General features: G+C 51.4%; 1 protein-coding gene across 14 annotated transcripts in view; it reads right to left on the minus strand.

Moving 5' to 3' along the window:
• Positions 1-14403, minus strand: part of Erc2 (ELKS/RAB6-interacting/CAST family member 2) — a 1023973-nt gene that overhangs the window by 105869 nt on the left and 903701 nt on the right. The gene's annotated exons all lie outside the window — the stretch shown is intronic.

Consider the following 14403-nt stretch of genomic DNA (forward strand, 5'->3'; position numbering starts at 1 on the left):
GCCAAAGATATGGCTCACTGGTTTAAAAGCACACTTGGTTGCAAAGTCTTACGGCCCAGGTTCAGTTCCCCAGGACCCACCTAAAAGCCAGACGTAAAAAGTTGTAATGCATCTGGAGTTTGTTTTCAGTGGCTAGAGGCCCTGGTGTGCCCATCGTTCATTCATATTTTCTCTCTGCCCCCTCTCTGCTTACAAATAAATATTACAAATAAAGTATTCTTTAAACATTTATATGTTACCACCATCACCATGTCATCATTAGTGTTCCCATCATCACCACCCACATCTTCATTACTAGCCTACCCCAACACCACCTGTGGTAGCTTGAATAGATGGTCCCCAATATATTCAGGATTTTATTACAGTTTGTAATTTAGGTGTGCAGCTGCCTGGCTGGAGGAGGTGTTACTGGTCAGATCCTAGTGTCCAGCCCTAAGGTGTGGATGGATTTGGGATCTCAGTGCTTAAGCTTTGCTTGGAATTCCTAAGTGTGCTATGTGATGTGGATTTTAGGTTTTTGGCTTGTGGCTTGTGGTTCTTCTCTCTCTGTCTCTCTCTCTGCTTGGACCTGTAAAAGCAGGCCAACTTCTTCTGCCATTATGGATCTTCCCCTCTATCTTCAATAAACCCCTTCCTCCATAACTGTGCCTGGTTTGGAAGTTCCGCTCAGTGACCCGAGGCTGTCTACTACCACCTTTTGTTTTATCATCCCCACCATCATGAGTTGTCACTGAAAAGTCCCCTACCATAGACCACGTTCTATTCTGCACGGCTCTCACATATTATCTTCCTTTATGTTTGTAATTGACTTGGAATAATCGATCTCTCATTTTAGTTTCATAGGTGAGAAAACCAGGTAGACCATTGCTAGACCCGGGGCAAGTGTCGGCCCTGCTCCACTCTGGGATGTGCTTTGCCAGCATGGCAGACCACAACTTCCAGCAGGCGCATGTAGACGAGCCTGCCGGCGACACATGCAGAGCTGCTACAGAAGCGGAAGGCCCTTTGCAAAGCAGAACGAGCTCTCACCATAAACTACAAACACACTGTTGCCAGGAAAGTTCACATCCCAGCCCCAGTTGTCCTGAGACAGGTCTGTCTTTCAGCACATTCATATTCCAGCTTGTTAAACTGAGATGACTCCACATTTGCTCATGAAGCATTTGTCATCTTCTCCAAAAATGCTGGGCAGCTAAAGCTATGATCAGAAGATAAAACGTCCTTTCTTTTCATATTTGCTTAGGAGGACTTGGCAGCATAAACATTTTCTCTAGTAACATGTACAAGAGAATTTATTCATCCAAAATCAAATTATTTGCTTAAATGTCATCCAAAAGACAGGGAATAAAAAGACATGGGTGGGACTTGCTTATCTTCAACGGGACACACTGAAACCAAATAGTGGTTTAATAACATCTCCAGCATTCAGTCTCCTAGTAGACTCTGTAGGATTATTTTAGGTTGAAATTGCTCCTGTCTAGTACCAAAGTTCTTCAAAGACTTAGTTCCCATCTTTACCCTTTGGGAGACAGTCCTGGAGAAAGGGTGAGGTTTAAAAAAAGAAAAAGTCCTCTTACATAAATTCTCTTCCAAAACTCCTTGGCTGAGCAAAGACTTTCCCATTTAAGAACAGGTGACAGGAAGATTTCTCCCATGGGCGGCACATTATGGCCCTGCATAGAAGAAAACAAATCTGTACGATGAAAGCCGACATTCCTCAGAGTAGAATCTAGTGAAATTGTCGGTGTTTTATGCTATTTAAAAACTGACAATTCAACCATTTTACTGGAGTGATCGAATATTCGTCATCACTTGCAAGGCTGAGATGCTGACGAAGGAAAGGACAACAGAAGAAAGCCAGGACTCCGTTCAGAATCACCGGGCTGCCTGTCACCCGAGGGAGCTGTGCTGGCGGATGGTGGGCAGCAACAAGGAGCAGAGCTTGGCAGTGCAAGTTGGAGATCCACACTCACAGACACCATCACAGCGCAGCCATGCTCTGACTTCCCTCTGCTCGTCATCCCATTGAGGACATGGCCAATGGGGAACTGGCAGACAAGAGAAAGCCTGTCAGCCAACCTCAGATGATGTGCTGAGAACGTCGGAGGGCTTGCCAAATTCTGTTGAGATACTATCTAAGCCACTAAAAGGAGAGAAATGGACTATGTAACTCCTGAGCAAACAGACTGAGAAACAGAGCTAAGGAAAGCATCAACTCAAACAGGGCAAGAGGAGGAGAGAAACAGAAGAAAAGTCTATGCAAAATCAGACAGAGGTCAGAAAGGTTAGTATACAATAAATACAAGTAGCTTAAATCCATCCATTATAAGACTAAGACACTGGAATTTCTTCCTTTAAAAAAATGCACAGGGGGGGGGGAGCTTAGTGGTTAAGGCCCTTGCCTGCAAAGCCAAAGAAGCCAGATTTGATTCCCCAGTACCTATGTGAAGCCAGATGCACAAAGTGGCACTTCTGTCTGGAGTTTGCAGTGGCTACAGGCCCTAACGTACCCATTCTTCCTCTTTCTATGTGTTTCTATCTCTCTCTCAAATAAGTAAAGTAAATTAAAAAAAAAAAAAAATCAGGGTCTGGAGAGATTGCTCAGCAGTTAAAGACCACGACTGAAAGGCTATGAACTGGAGTTTGATCCCCAGTACCCACATGAAGCCAAACACATTAAGTGGTATATGTATCTGGAGTTCACTTGTGTGGCTAGAGGCCCTGGGGTGCTCATTCTCTCTTTTCCTCTCTCTCTCTCTCTCTCTTTACTTACAAATAAATAAATAAAATCTTTAAAAAAATTTTCAGGGGCTGAAAAAATTGCTCATTGGTTAAGGCACTTGCCTACAAAGCCTGAGGACCTGAGTTTGATTCCCTAGTACCCATGTGAAATCACATGCACTAAGTGATGCCCTGTACCTGGAGTAGTTTGTAGTGGCAGGAAGCCATGACATGCCTATCTCACTCTCTCTATGTCTACCTCTTTTTCTTTCTCTCTGTATGGTGGGGCACATCTTTAATCCCAGCACTCGGGAGGCAGAGGTAGGAGAATGCTATGAGTTTGAGACCAGCCTTGGACTACATAGTGAATTCTAGGTCATCCTGGGCTATAGTGAAACCCTAATTTGAAAAAAACTAAAAAAAAAAATAATAATAAAATGCCCATTAAAACATATTAAGAAATCCCAAGACCATCCTATAATATATCCAGAATCCAAACTTTCATGTTAAGAGTAATGAAACATTAAGCCACCATATGGTGACACGTGCCTATAATCCTAGCACTTGGGATACTGAGGCAGGAGGATTGAGAGCTCAAGGCCAGTTTGGCCTACACAGTGAGTTCCAGGTCAGCCTGGAATGTATAATTAGATTTTATCTCAAAAAAGAAAGAAAGAAAGAAGAAAAGAAAAGGAAAAAAAAAAGACTGCAGAGGCTAGGGATTTAGCTCAGTGGTAGAGCATTTGCTTAGCAAGCACAAGGCCTTGGGCTTAGTCCCTACTATCCAAAACAAAAGAGACTGGGGAGATTGCTCAGTGCTTAAAGATACTTATTTGCAAAGCCTGCCAGCTGGAATTCAATTCCCCAGCAACCATGGAAAGCCTGGATACAAAGTGGCACATGCATCTGGCATTCATTTGCAGCATCAAGGGACCCTGGTGCACACACACACACACACACACACACACAATAATTAATTAATGTAGAAAAGGAAACAGGTTATTTTAGGTGTGGTGGTCCAGGTCTTTAATTCCAGCATTCAGAAGGCAAAAATAAAAGGATGAGTTCGAGGCTAGCTTGGGACTACATAGTGAATTTTCAGGTCAGCCTGGGCTATAGTGAAACCCTACCTTGAAAACAAACAAAGAAAAAAGTCATGAAACTTCAGAACTTGCATATCAAGATCACAACACCCAGCCTTCTGCCTAGAAAACAGATCTCACCTCCCATGGCTTCATACATTACCTCCTATGAAAACCCTTCCCACACACCGGGCCTGGATGCTCCTCTGAGCCCATAATTCCACTCTATTTTCTTTGTGCAACTTACTAGCCCCTGAAGCTATCCTATTTATTGCTTTCTGGCTCACTACTGCCACTCCATAGGCATTTATAATATCTAGTTCCTGGCTTGGAGCCCTACACATGCCGATTCTCTGTTTCTCTCCTCTCTATCTTTCTCTGCTTGCAAATAAATAAAAGTATACTTTAAAAAATGGGAGGGAATACCTACCACTTACCACCTATTAAAGATGAAGCAACAGCTGGGCATGGTGACGCACATCTTTAATAATAGCACTTGGGAGGCAGAGGTAGGAGGATCACTGTGAGTTCAAGGCCACTCTGAGACTACATAGTGAATTCCAGGTCAGCCTGAGCTAGAGTGAGACCCTACTTAGAAAAACAACAACAAACAAAAACAAAAAGAAGCAACAGGGCTGGAGAGATGGCTTAGCAGTTAAGGCGATTGCCTGTGAAACCTAAGGGCCCGGGTTACATTCCCCAGTACCCACATAATACCACATGCACAAGATGGCACATGTGTGTGATGTTCGTTTGCAGTGACTGAAAGCCCTAGCATAGCCATCTGCCTCTTCCTCTCTCTCTTTCAAATGAATACATTTTTCTAATGCAGTAACAAGATTATAATCATCACTAGAAGTAGCCAAGAGCTGAATCTGTAAAAAATATTGCAGAAAATATCATCAGTGAAACAAACTGTAAATTTGTGAGTTCATCCCAAAATATAGAAATATAATCTTTGAGGGACAAGAATATGGATCCGGGAATTAGACAGCAAGAACCTGATCCAGGAGAAAAGTCAACTAAGCACAGATAGAATTCCATGATGAAGGAGAACACGTGGGCTTTGTGGATATCAGGGAGATGTGAAGGAGACAAGCACTAGAAATGTCTGCCATAAAGAAACACACACACACACACACACCACGAGGATCTGCTGAGGAAGTAACAGGAGGCTTCAAGGAGTAGAGACCCAGAAGCCTCAGGAAACAGCAAGGGTGCACATGCAATGCATCACACAGAAGGCAATGAAGGTGTCTAAAGTCCATCACACACACCCCTGTCCAGTCAAGGTTCCAGCTGATAGACCTTAATTACACCTTCTGTTATGGATTAGATATAAAACATTCCCCTCCACAGGCTCATGTGTTTGAGCACTTTGGTCCCAAGTTAGTGACACTGTACTGGAACGTTGTGCAACCTTTGGGAAGTACGGCCTAATGGAGAAGATGGGTGGTAGAGGTTAGTCTTGTGTAGGAAGGAGGGCCTGGACAGTGAAGATGGCCAGTAGAGGTTAGCCCTGTGTGGGAAGAAGGGCATGGATGGTAGAGATGGTGGTAGAGGTGAGGCCCGTGTGGGAAGAAGGGCATGGATGGTGGAGATGGTGGTAGAGGTTAGGTCAGTGTGGGAAGAAGGGCATGGATGGTGGAGATGGTGGTAGAAGTGAGGCCTGTGTAGGAAGAAGGGCAGGGATGGTGGAGATGATGGTAGAGTTGAGGCCTGTGTGGGAAGAAGGGCATGGATGGTGGAGATGGTGGTAGAGGTGAGGCCTGTGTGGGAAGAAGGGCATGGATGGTGGAGATGGTGGAAGAGTTGAGGCCTGTGTGGGAAGAAGGGCATGGATGGTGGAGATGGTGGTAGAGTTGAGGCCTGTGTGGGAAGAAGGGCAGGGATGGTGGAGATGGTGGTAGAGTTGAGGCCTGTGTGGGAAGAAGGGCATGGATGGTGGAGATAGTGGTAGAGGGGTGGCCTGTGTGGGAAGAAGGGCATGGATGGTGGAGATGGTGGTAGAGTTGAGGCCTGTGTGGGAAGAAGGGCAGGGATGGTGGAGATGGTGGTAGAGTTGAGGCCTGTGTGGGAAGAAGGGCATGGATGGTGGAGATGGTGGTAGAGGTGTGGCCTGTGTGGGAAGAAGGGCATGGATGGTGGAGATGGTGGTAGAGGTGTGGCCTGTGTGGGAAGAAGGGCACGGATGGTGGAGATGGTGGTAGAGGTGTGGCCTGTGTGGGAAGAAGGGCACGGATGGTGGAGATGGTGGTAGAGGTGTGGCCTGTGTGGGAAGAAGGGCATGGATGGTGGAGATGGTGGTAGAGGTGAGGCCTGTGTAGGAAGAAGGGCACGGATGGTGGAGATGGTGGTGGAGGTGAGGCCTGTGTGGGAAGAAGGGCAGGGATGGTGGAGATGGTGGTAGAGGTGAGGCCTGTGTGGGAAGAAGGGCATGGATGGTGGAGATGGTGGTAGAGGTGAGGCCTGTGTGGGAAGAAGGGCATGGATGGTGGAGATGGTGGTAGAGGTGAGGTCTGTGTGGGTAGAAGGGCAGGGATGGTGGAGATGGTGGTAGAGGTGAGGTCTGTGTGGGAAGAAGGGCATGGATGGTACAGATGGTGGTAGAGGTGAGGTCTGTGTGGGTAGAAGGGCAGGGATGGTGGAGATGGTGGTAGAGGTGAGGTCTGTGTGGGAAGAAGGGCATGGATGGTACAGATGGTGGTAGAGGTGAGGTCTGTGTGGGAAGAAGGGCATGGATGGTACAGATGGTGGTAGAGGTGAGGTCTGTGTGGGAAGAAGGGCATGGATGGTGGAGATGGTGGTAGAGGTGAGGCCTGTGTGGGAAGAAGGGCATGGATGGTGGAGATGGTGGTAGAGGTGAGGTCTGTGTGGGAAGAAGGGCATGGATGGTGGAGAAGGTGGTAGAGGTGAGGTCTGTGTGGGAAGAAGGGCATGGATGGTACAGATGGTGGTAGAGGTGAGGTCTGTGTGGGAAGAAGGGCATGGATGGTGGAGATGGTGGTAGAGGTGAGGTCTCTGTGGGAAGAAGGGCATGGATGGTACAGATGGTGGTAGAGGTGAGGTCTGTGTGGGAAGAAGGGCATGGATGGTGGAGATGGTGGTAGAGGTGAGGTCTGTGTGGGAAGAAGGGCATGGATGGAGGAGATGGAGGTAGAGGTGAGGTCTGTGTGGGAAGAAGGGCATGGATGGTGCAGATGGTGGTAGAGGTGAGGTCTGTGTGGGAAGAAGGGCATGGATGGTGGAGATGGTGGTAGAGGTGAGGTCTGTGTAGGAAGAAGGGCATGGATGGTACAGATGGTGGTAGAGGTGTGGCCTGTGTGGGAAGAAGGGCATGGATGGTGGAGATGGTGGTAGAGGTGTGGCCTGTGTGTGAAGAAGGGCATGGATGGTGGAGATGGTGGTAGAGGTGAGGCCTGTGTGGGAGGAAGGGCAGGGATGGTGGAGATGGTGGTAGAGTTGAGGCCTGTGTGGGAAGAAGGGCATGGATGGTGGAGCTGGTGGTAGAGGTGAGGCCTGTGTGGGAGGAAGGGCATGGATGGTGCAGATGGTGGTAGAGTTGAGGACTGTGTAGGAAGAAGGGCATGGATGGTGGAGATGGTGGTAGAGGTGAGTTCTGTGTGTGAAGAAGGGCATGGATGGTAGAGATGGTGGTAGAGGTGAGGCCTGTGTGTGAAGAAGGGCATGGATGGTGCAGATGGTGGTAGAGTTGAGGACTGTGTAGGAAGAAAGGCATGGATGGTGGAGATGGTGGTAGAGTTGAGGCCTGTGTGGGAGGAAGGGCATGGATGGTGGAGATGATGGTAGAGTTGAGGCCTGTGTGGGAGGAAGGGCATGGATGGTGGAGATGGTGGTAGAGTTGAGGCCTGTGTGGGAAGAAGGGCATGGATGGTGGAGCTGGTGGTAGAGGTGAGGCCTGTGTGGGAGGAAGGGCATGGATGGTGGAGATGGTGGTAGAGTTGAGGCCTGTGTGGGAAGAAGGGCATGGATGGTGGAGATGGTGGTAGAGGTGAGGCCTGTGTGTGAAGAAGGGCAGGGATGGAGGAGATGGTGGTAGAGGTGAGGCCTGTGTGGGAAGAAGGGCATGGATGGTGGAGATGGTGGAAGAGGTGAGGCCTGTGTGGGAAGAAGGGCAGGGATGGTGGAGATGGTGGTAGAGGTGAGGTCTGTGTGGGAAGAAGGGCATGGATGGTGGAGATGGTGGTAGAGTTGAGGCCTGTGTGGGAAGAAGGGCAGGGATGGTGGAGATGGTGGTATAGGTGAGGTCTGTGTGGGAAGAAGGGCATGGATGGTGGAGATGGTGGTAGAGGTGAGGTCTGTGTGGGAAGAAGGGCATGGATGGTGGAGATGGAGGTAGAGGTGAGGTCTGTGTGGGAAGAAGGGCATGGATGGTACAGATGGTGGTAGAGGTGAGGCCTATGTGGGAAGAAGGGCATGGATGGTGGAGATGATGGTAGAGATGAGGCCTGTGTGGGAAGAAGGGCATGGATGGTGGAGATGGTGGTAGAGGTGAGGTCTGTGTGGGAAGAAGGGCATGGATGGTACAGATGGTGGTAGAGGTGAGGTCTGTGTGGGAAGAAGGGCATAGATGGTGGAGATGGAGGTAGAGGTGAGGTCTGTGTGGGAAGAAGGGCATGGATGGTACAGATGGTGGTAGAGGTGAGGTCAGTGTGGGAAGAAGGGCATGGATGGTGGAGATGGTGGTAGAGGTGAGGTCTGTGTGGGAAGAAGGGCATGGATGGTACAGATGGTGGTAGAGGTGAGGTCTGTGTGGGAAGAAGGGCATGGATGGTGGAGATGGTGGTAGAGGTGAGGTCTGTGTGGGAAGAAGGGCATGGATGGAGGAGATGGAGGTAGAGGTGAGGTCTGTGTGGGAAGAAGGGCATGGATGGTGGAGATGGTGGTAGAGGTGAGGTCTGTGTGGGAAGAAGGGCATGGATGGTGGAGATGGTGGTAGAGGTGAGGTCTGTGTGGGAAGAAGGGCATGGATGGTGGAGATGGTGGTAGAGGTGAGGTCTGTGTGGGAAGAAGGGCATGGATGGTACAGATGGAGGTAGAGGTGAGGCCTGTGTGTGAAGAAGGGCATGGATGGTAGAGATGGTGGTAGAGGTGTGGCCTGTGTGGGAAGAAGGGCATGGATGGTACAGATGGTGGTAGAGTTGAGGCCTGTGTGGGAAGAAGGGCATGGATGGTGGAGATGGAGGTAGAGGTGAGGCCTGTGTGTGAAGAAGGGCATGGATGGTGGAGATGGTGGTAGAGGTGAGGCCTGTGTGGGAGGAAGGGCATGGATGGTGCAGATGGTGGTAGAGTTGAGGACTGTGTGGGAGGAAGGGCATGGATGGTGGAGATGGAGGTAGAGGTGTGGCCTGTGTGGGAGGAAGGGCATGGATGGTGGAGATGGAGGTAGAGGTGTGGCCTGTGTGGGAGGAAGGGCATGGATGGTGGAGATGGTGGTAGAGTTGAGGCCTGTGTGGGAAGATGGGCATGGATGGTGGAGATGGTGGTAGAGGTGAGGTCTGTGTGGGAAGAAGGGCATGGATGGTGGAGATGGTGGTAGAGGTGAGGTCTGTGTGGGAAGAAGGGCATGGATGGTGGAGATGGTGGTAGAGGTGAGGTCTGTGTGGGAAGAAGGGCATGGATTGTACAGATGGAAGTAGAGGTGAGGCCTGTGTGTGAAGAAGGGGCATGGATGGTAGAGATGGTGGTAGAGGTGTGGCCTGTGTGGGAAGAAGGGCATGGATGGTGGAGATGGAGGTAGAGGTGAGGCCTGTGTGTGAAGAAGGGCATGCATGGTGGAGATGGTGGTAGAGTTGAGGCCTGTGTGGGAAGAAGAGCATGGATGGTGGAGATGGTGGTAGAGGTGAGGTCTGTGTGGGAAGAAGGGCATGGATGGTGGAGATGGTGGTAGAGGTGAGGCCTGTGTGGGAAGAAGGGCATGGATGGTGGAGATGGTGGTAGAGGTGAGGCCTGTGTGGGAAGAAGGGCATGGATGGTGGAGATGGTGGTATAGGTGAGGTCTGTGTGGGAAGAAGGGCATGGATGGTACAGATGGTGGTAGAGGTGAGGTCTGTGTGGGAAGAAGGGCATGGATGGTGGAGATGGTGGTAGAGGTGAGGTCTGTGTGGGAAGAAGGGCATGGATGGTACAGATGGAGGTAGAGGTGAGGCCTGTGTGTGAAGAAGGGCATGGATGGTAGAGATGGTGGTAGAGGTGTGGCCTGTGTGGGAAGAAGGGCATGGATGGTACAGATGGTGGTAGAGGTGAGGTCTGTGTGGGAAGAAGGGCATAGATGGTGGAGATGGAGGTAGAGGTGAGGTCTGTGTGGGAAGAAGGGCATGGATGGTACAGATGGTGGTAGAGGTGAGGTCAGTGTGGGAAGAAGGGCATGGATGGTGGAGATGGTGGTAGAGGTGAGGTCTGTGTGGGAAGAAGGGCATGGATGGTACAGATGGTGGTAGAGGTGAGGTCTGTGTGGGAAGAAGGGCATGGATGGTGGAGATGGTGGTAGAGGTGAGGTCTGTGTGGGAAGAAGGGCATGGATGGAGGAGATGGAGGTAGAGGTGAGGTCTGTGTGGGAAGAAGGGCATGGATGGTGGAGATGGTGGTAGAGGTGAGGTCTGTGTGGGAAGAAGGGCATGGATGGTGGAGATGGTGGTAGAGGTGAGGTCTGTGTGGGAAGAAGGGCATGGATGGTGGAGATGGTGGTAGAGGTGAGGTCTGTGTGGGAAGAAGGGCATGGATGGTACAGATGGAGGTAGAGGTGAGGCCTGTGTGTGAAGAAGGGCATGGATGGTAGAGATGGTGGTAGAGGTGTGGCCTGTGTGGGAAGAAGGGCATGGATGGTACAGATGGTGGTAGAGTTGAGGCCTGTGTGGGAAGAAGGGCATGGATGGTGGAGATGGAGGTAGAGGTGAGGCCTGTGTGGGAAGAAGGGCATGGATGGTGGAGATGGTGGTAGAGGTGAGGCCTGTGTGGGAGGAAGGGCATGGATGGTGCAGATGGTGGTAGAGTTGAGGACTGTGTGGGAGGAAGGGCATCGATGGTGGAGATGGAGGTAGAGGTGTGGCCTGTGTGGGAGGAAGGGCATGGATGGTGGAGATGGAGGTAGAGGTGTGGCCTGTGTGGGAGGAAGGGCATGGATGGTGGAGATGGTGGTAGAGGTGAGGCCTGTGTGGGGAAGATGGGCATGGATGGTGGAGATGGTGGTAGAGGTGAGGTCTGTGTGGGAAGAAGGGCATGGATGGTGGAGATGGTGGTAGAGGTGAGGTCTGTGTGGGAAGAAGGGCATGGATGGTGGAGATGGTGGTAGAGGTGAGGTCTGTGTGGGAAGAAGGGCATGGATTGTACAGATGGAAGTAGAGGTGAGGCCTGTGTGTGAAGAAGGGCATGGATGGTAGAGATGGTGGTAGAGGTGTGGCCTGTGTGGGAAGAAGGGCATGGATGGTGGAGATGGAGGTAGAGGTGAGGCCTGTGTGTGAAGAAGGGCATGCATGGTGGAGATGGTGGTAGAGTTGAGGCCTGTGTGGGAAGAAGGGCATGGATGGTGGAGATGGTGGTAGAGGTGAGGTCTGTGTGGGAAGAAGGGCATGGATGGTGGAGATGGTGGTAGAGGTGAGGCCTGTGTGGGAAGAAGGGCATGGATGGTGGAGATGGTGGTAGAGGTGAGGCCTGTGTGGGAAGAAGGGCATGGATGGTGGAGATGGTGGTATAGGTGAGGTCTGTGTGGGAAGAAGGGCATGGATGGTACAGATGGTGGTAGAGGTGAGGTCTGTGTGGGAAGAAGGGCATGGATGGTGGAGATGGTGGTAGAGGTGAGGTCTGTGTGGGAAGAAGGGCATGGATGGTACAGATGGAGGTAGAGGTGAGGCCTGTGTGTGAAGAAGGGCATGGATGGTAGAGATGGTGGTAGAGGTGTGGCCTGTGTGGGAAGAAGGGCATGGATGGTGGAGATGGAGGTAGAGGTGAGGCCTGTGTGTGAAGAAGGGCATGGATGGTGGAGAATGTGGTAGAGGTGAGGCCTGTGGGGGAGGAAGGGCATGGATGGTGCAGATGGTGGTAGAGTTGAGGCCTGTGTGGGAAGAAGGGCATGGATGGTGGAGATGGAGGTAGAGGTGAGGCCTGTGTGGGAGGAAGGGCATGGATGGTGCAGATGGTGGTAGAGTTGAGGACTGTGTGGGAGAAAGGGCATGGATGGTGGAGATGGAGGTAGAGGTGTGCCCTGTGTGGGAGGAAGGGCATGGATGGTGGAGATGGTGGTAGAGGTGAGGCCTGTGTGTGAAGAAGGGCATGGATGGTGGAGATGGTGGTAGAGTTGAGGCCTGTGTGGGAGGAAGGGCATGGATGGTGCAGATGGTGGTAGAGTTGAGGACTGTGTGGGAGAAAGGGCATGGATGGTACAGATGGTGGTAGAGGTGAGGCCTGTGTGTGAAGAAGGGCATGGATGGTAGAGATGGTGGTAGAGGTGTGGCCTGTGTGGGAAGAAGGGCATGGATGGTGGAGATGGAGGTAGAGGTGAGGCCTGTGTGTGAAGAAGGGCATGGATGGTGGAGAATGTGGTAGAGGTGAGGCCTGTGTGGGAGGAAGGGCATGGATGGTGCAGATGGTGGTAGAGTTGAGGACTGTGTAGGAAGAAAGGCATGGATGGTGGAGATGGTGGTAGAGTTGAGGCCTGTGTGGGAAGAAGGGCATGGATGGTGGAGATGGTGGTAGAGTTGAGGCCTGTGTGGGAGGAAGGGCATGGATGGTGCAGATGGTGGTAGAGTTGAGGACTGTGTGGGAGAAAGGGCATGGATGGTGGAGATGGAGGTAGAGGTGTGCCCTGTGTGGGAGGAAGGGCATGGATGGTGGAGATGGAGATAGAGGTGTGGCCTGTGTGGGAGGAAGGGCATGGATGGTGGAGATGGTGGTAGAGTTGAGGCCTGTGTGGGAAGAAGGGCATGGATGGTGGAGATGGTGGTAGAGGTGAGGTCTGTGTGGGAAGAAGGGCATGGATGGTACAGATGGTGGTAGAGGTGAGGTCTGTGTGGGAAGAAGGGCATGGATGGTGGAGATGGTGGTAGAGGTGAGGTCTGTGTGGGAAGAAGGGCATGGATGGTACAGATGGAGGTAGAGGTGAGGCCTGTGTGTGAAGAAGGGCATGGATGGTAGAGATGGTGGTAGAGGTGTGGCCTGTGTGGGAAGAAGGGCATGGATGGTGGAGATGGAGGTAGAGGTGAGGCCTGTATGTGAAGAAGGGCATGGATGGTGGAGAATGTGGTAGAGGTGAGGCCTGTGTGGGAGGAAGTGCATGGATGGTGCAGATGGTGGTAGAGTTGAGGACTGTGTAGGAAGAAAGGCATGGATGGTGGAGATGGTGGTAGAGTTGAGGCCCGTGTGGGAAGAAGGGCATGGATGGTGGAGATGGTGGTAGAGTTGAGGCCTGTGTGGGAGGAAGGGCATGGATGGTGCAGATGGTGGTAGAGTTGAGGACTGTGTGGGAGAAAGGGCATGGATGGTGGAGATGGAGGTAGAGGTGTGCCCTGTGTGGGAGGAAGGGCATGGATGGTGGAGATGGAGATAGAGGTGTGGCCTGTGTGGGAGGAAGGGCATGGATGGTGGAGATGGTGGTAGAGTTGAGGCCTGTGTGGGAAGATGGGCATGGATGGTGGAGATGGTGGTAGAGGTGAGGTCTGTGTGGGAAGAAGGGCATGGATGGTACAGATGGTGGTAGAGGTGAGGTCTGTGTGGGAAGAAGGGCATGGATGGTGGAGATGGTGGTAGAGGTGAGGTCTGTGTGGGAAGAAGGGCATGGATGGTACAGATGGAGGTAGAGGTGAGGCCTGTGTGTGAAGAAGGGCATGGATGGTAGAGATGGTGGTAGAGGTGTGGCCTGTGTGGGAAGAAGGGCATGGATGGTGGAGATGGAGGTAGAGGTGAGGCCTGTATGTGAAGAAGGGCATGGATGGTGGAGAATGTGGTAGAGGTGAGGCCTGTGTGGGAGGAAGTGCATGGATGGTGCAGATGGTGGTAGAGTTGAGGACTGTGTAGGAAGAAAGGCATGGATGGTGGAGATGGTGGTAGAGTTGAGGCCTGTGTGGGAAGAAGGGCATGGATGGTGGAGATGGAGGTAGAGGTGAGGCCTGTGTGTGAAGAAGGGCATGGATGGTGGAGAATGTGGTAGAGGTGAGGCCTGTGTGGGAGGAAGGGCATGGATGGTGCAGATGGTGGTAGAGTTGAGGCCTGTGTGGGAAGAAGGGCATGGATGGTGGAGATGGAGGTAGAGGTGAGGCCTGTGTGGGAGGAAGGGCATGGATGGTGCAGATGGTGGTAGAGTTGAGGACTGTGTGGGAGAAAGGGCATGGATGGTGGAGATGGAGGTAGAGGTGTGCCCTGTGTGGGAGGAAGGGCATGGATGGTGGAGATGGTGGTAGAGGTGAGGCCTGTGTGTGAAGAAGGGCATGGATGGTGGAGATGGTGGTAGAGTTGAGGCCTGTGTGGGAGGAAGGGCATGGATGGTGCAGATGGTGGTAGAGTTGAGGACTGTGTGGGAGAAAGGGCATGGATGGTACAGATGGTGGTAGAGGTGAGGCCTGTGTGTGAAGAAGGGCATGGATGGTAG

This window comes from Jaculus jaculus, chromosome 16 (assembly GCF_020740685.1).
Source record: "Jaculus jaculus isolate mJacJac1 chromosome 16, mJacJac1.mat.Y.cur, whole genome shotgun sequence".
NCBI lineage: Eukaryota > Metazoa > Chordata > Mammalia > Rodentia > Dipodidae > Jaculus > Jaculus jaculus.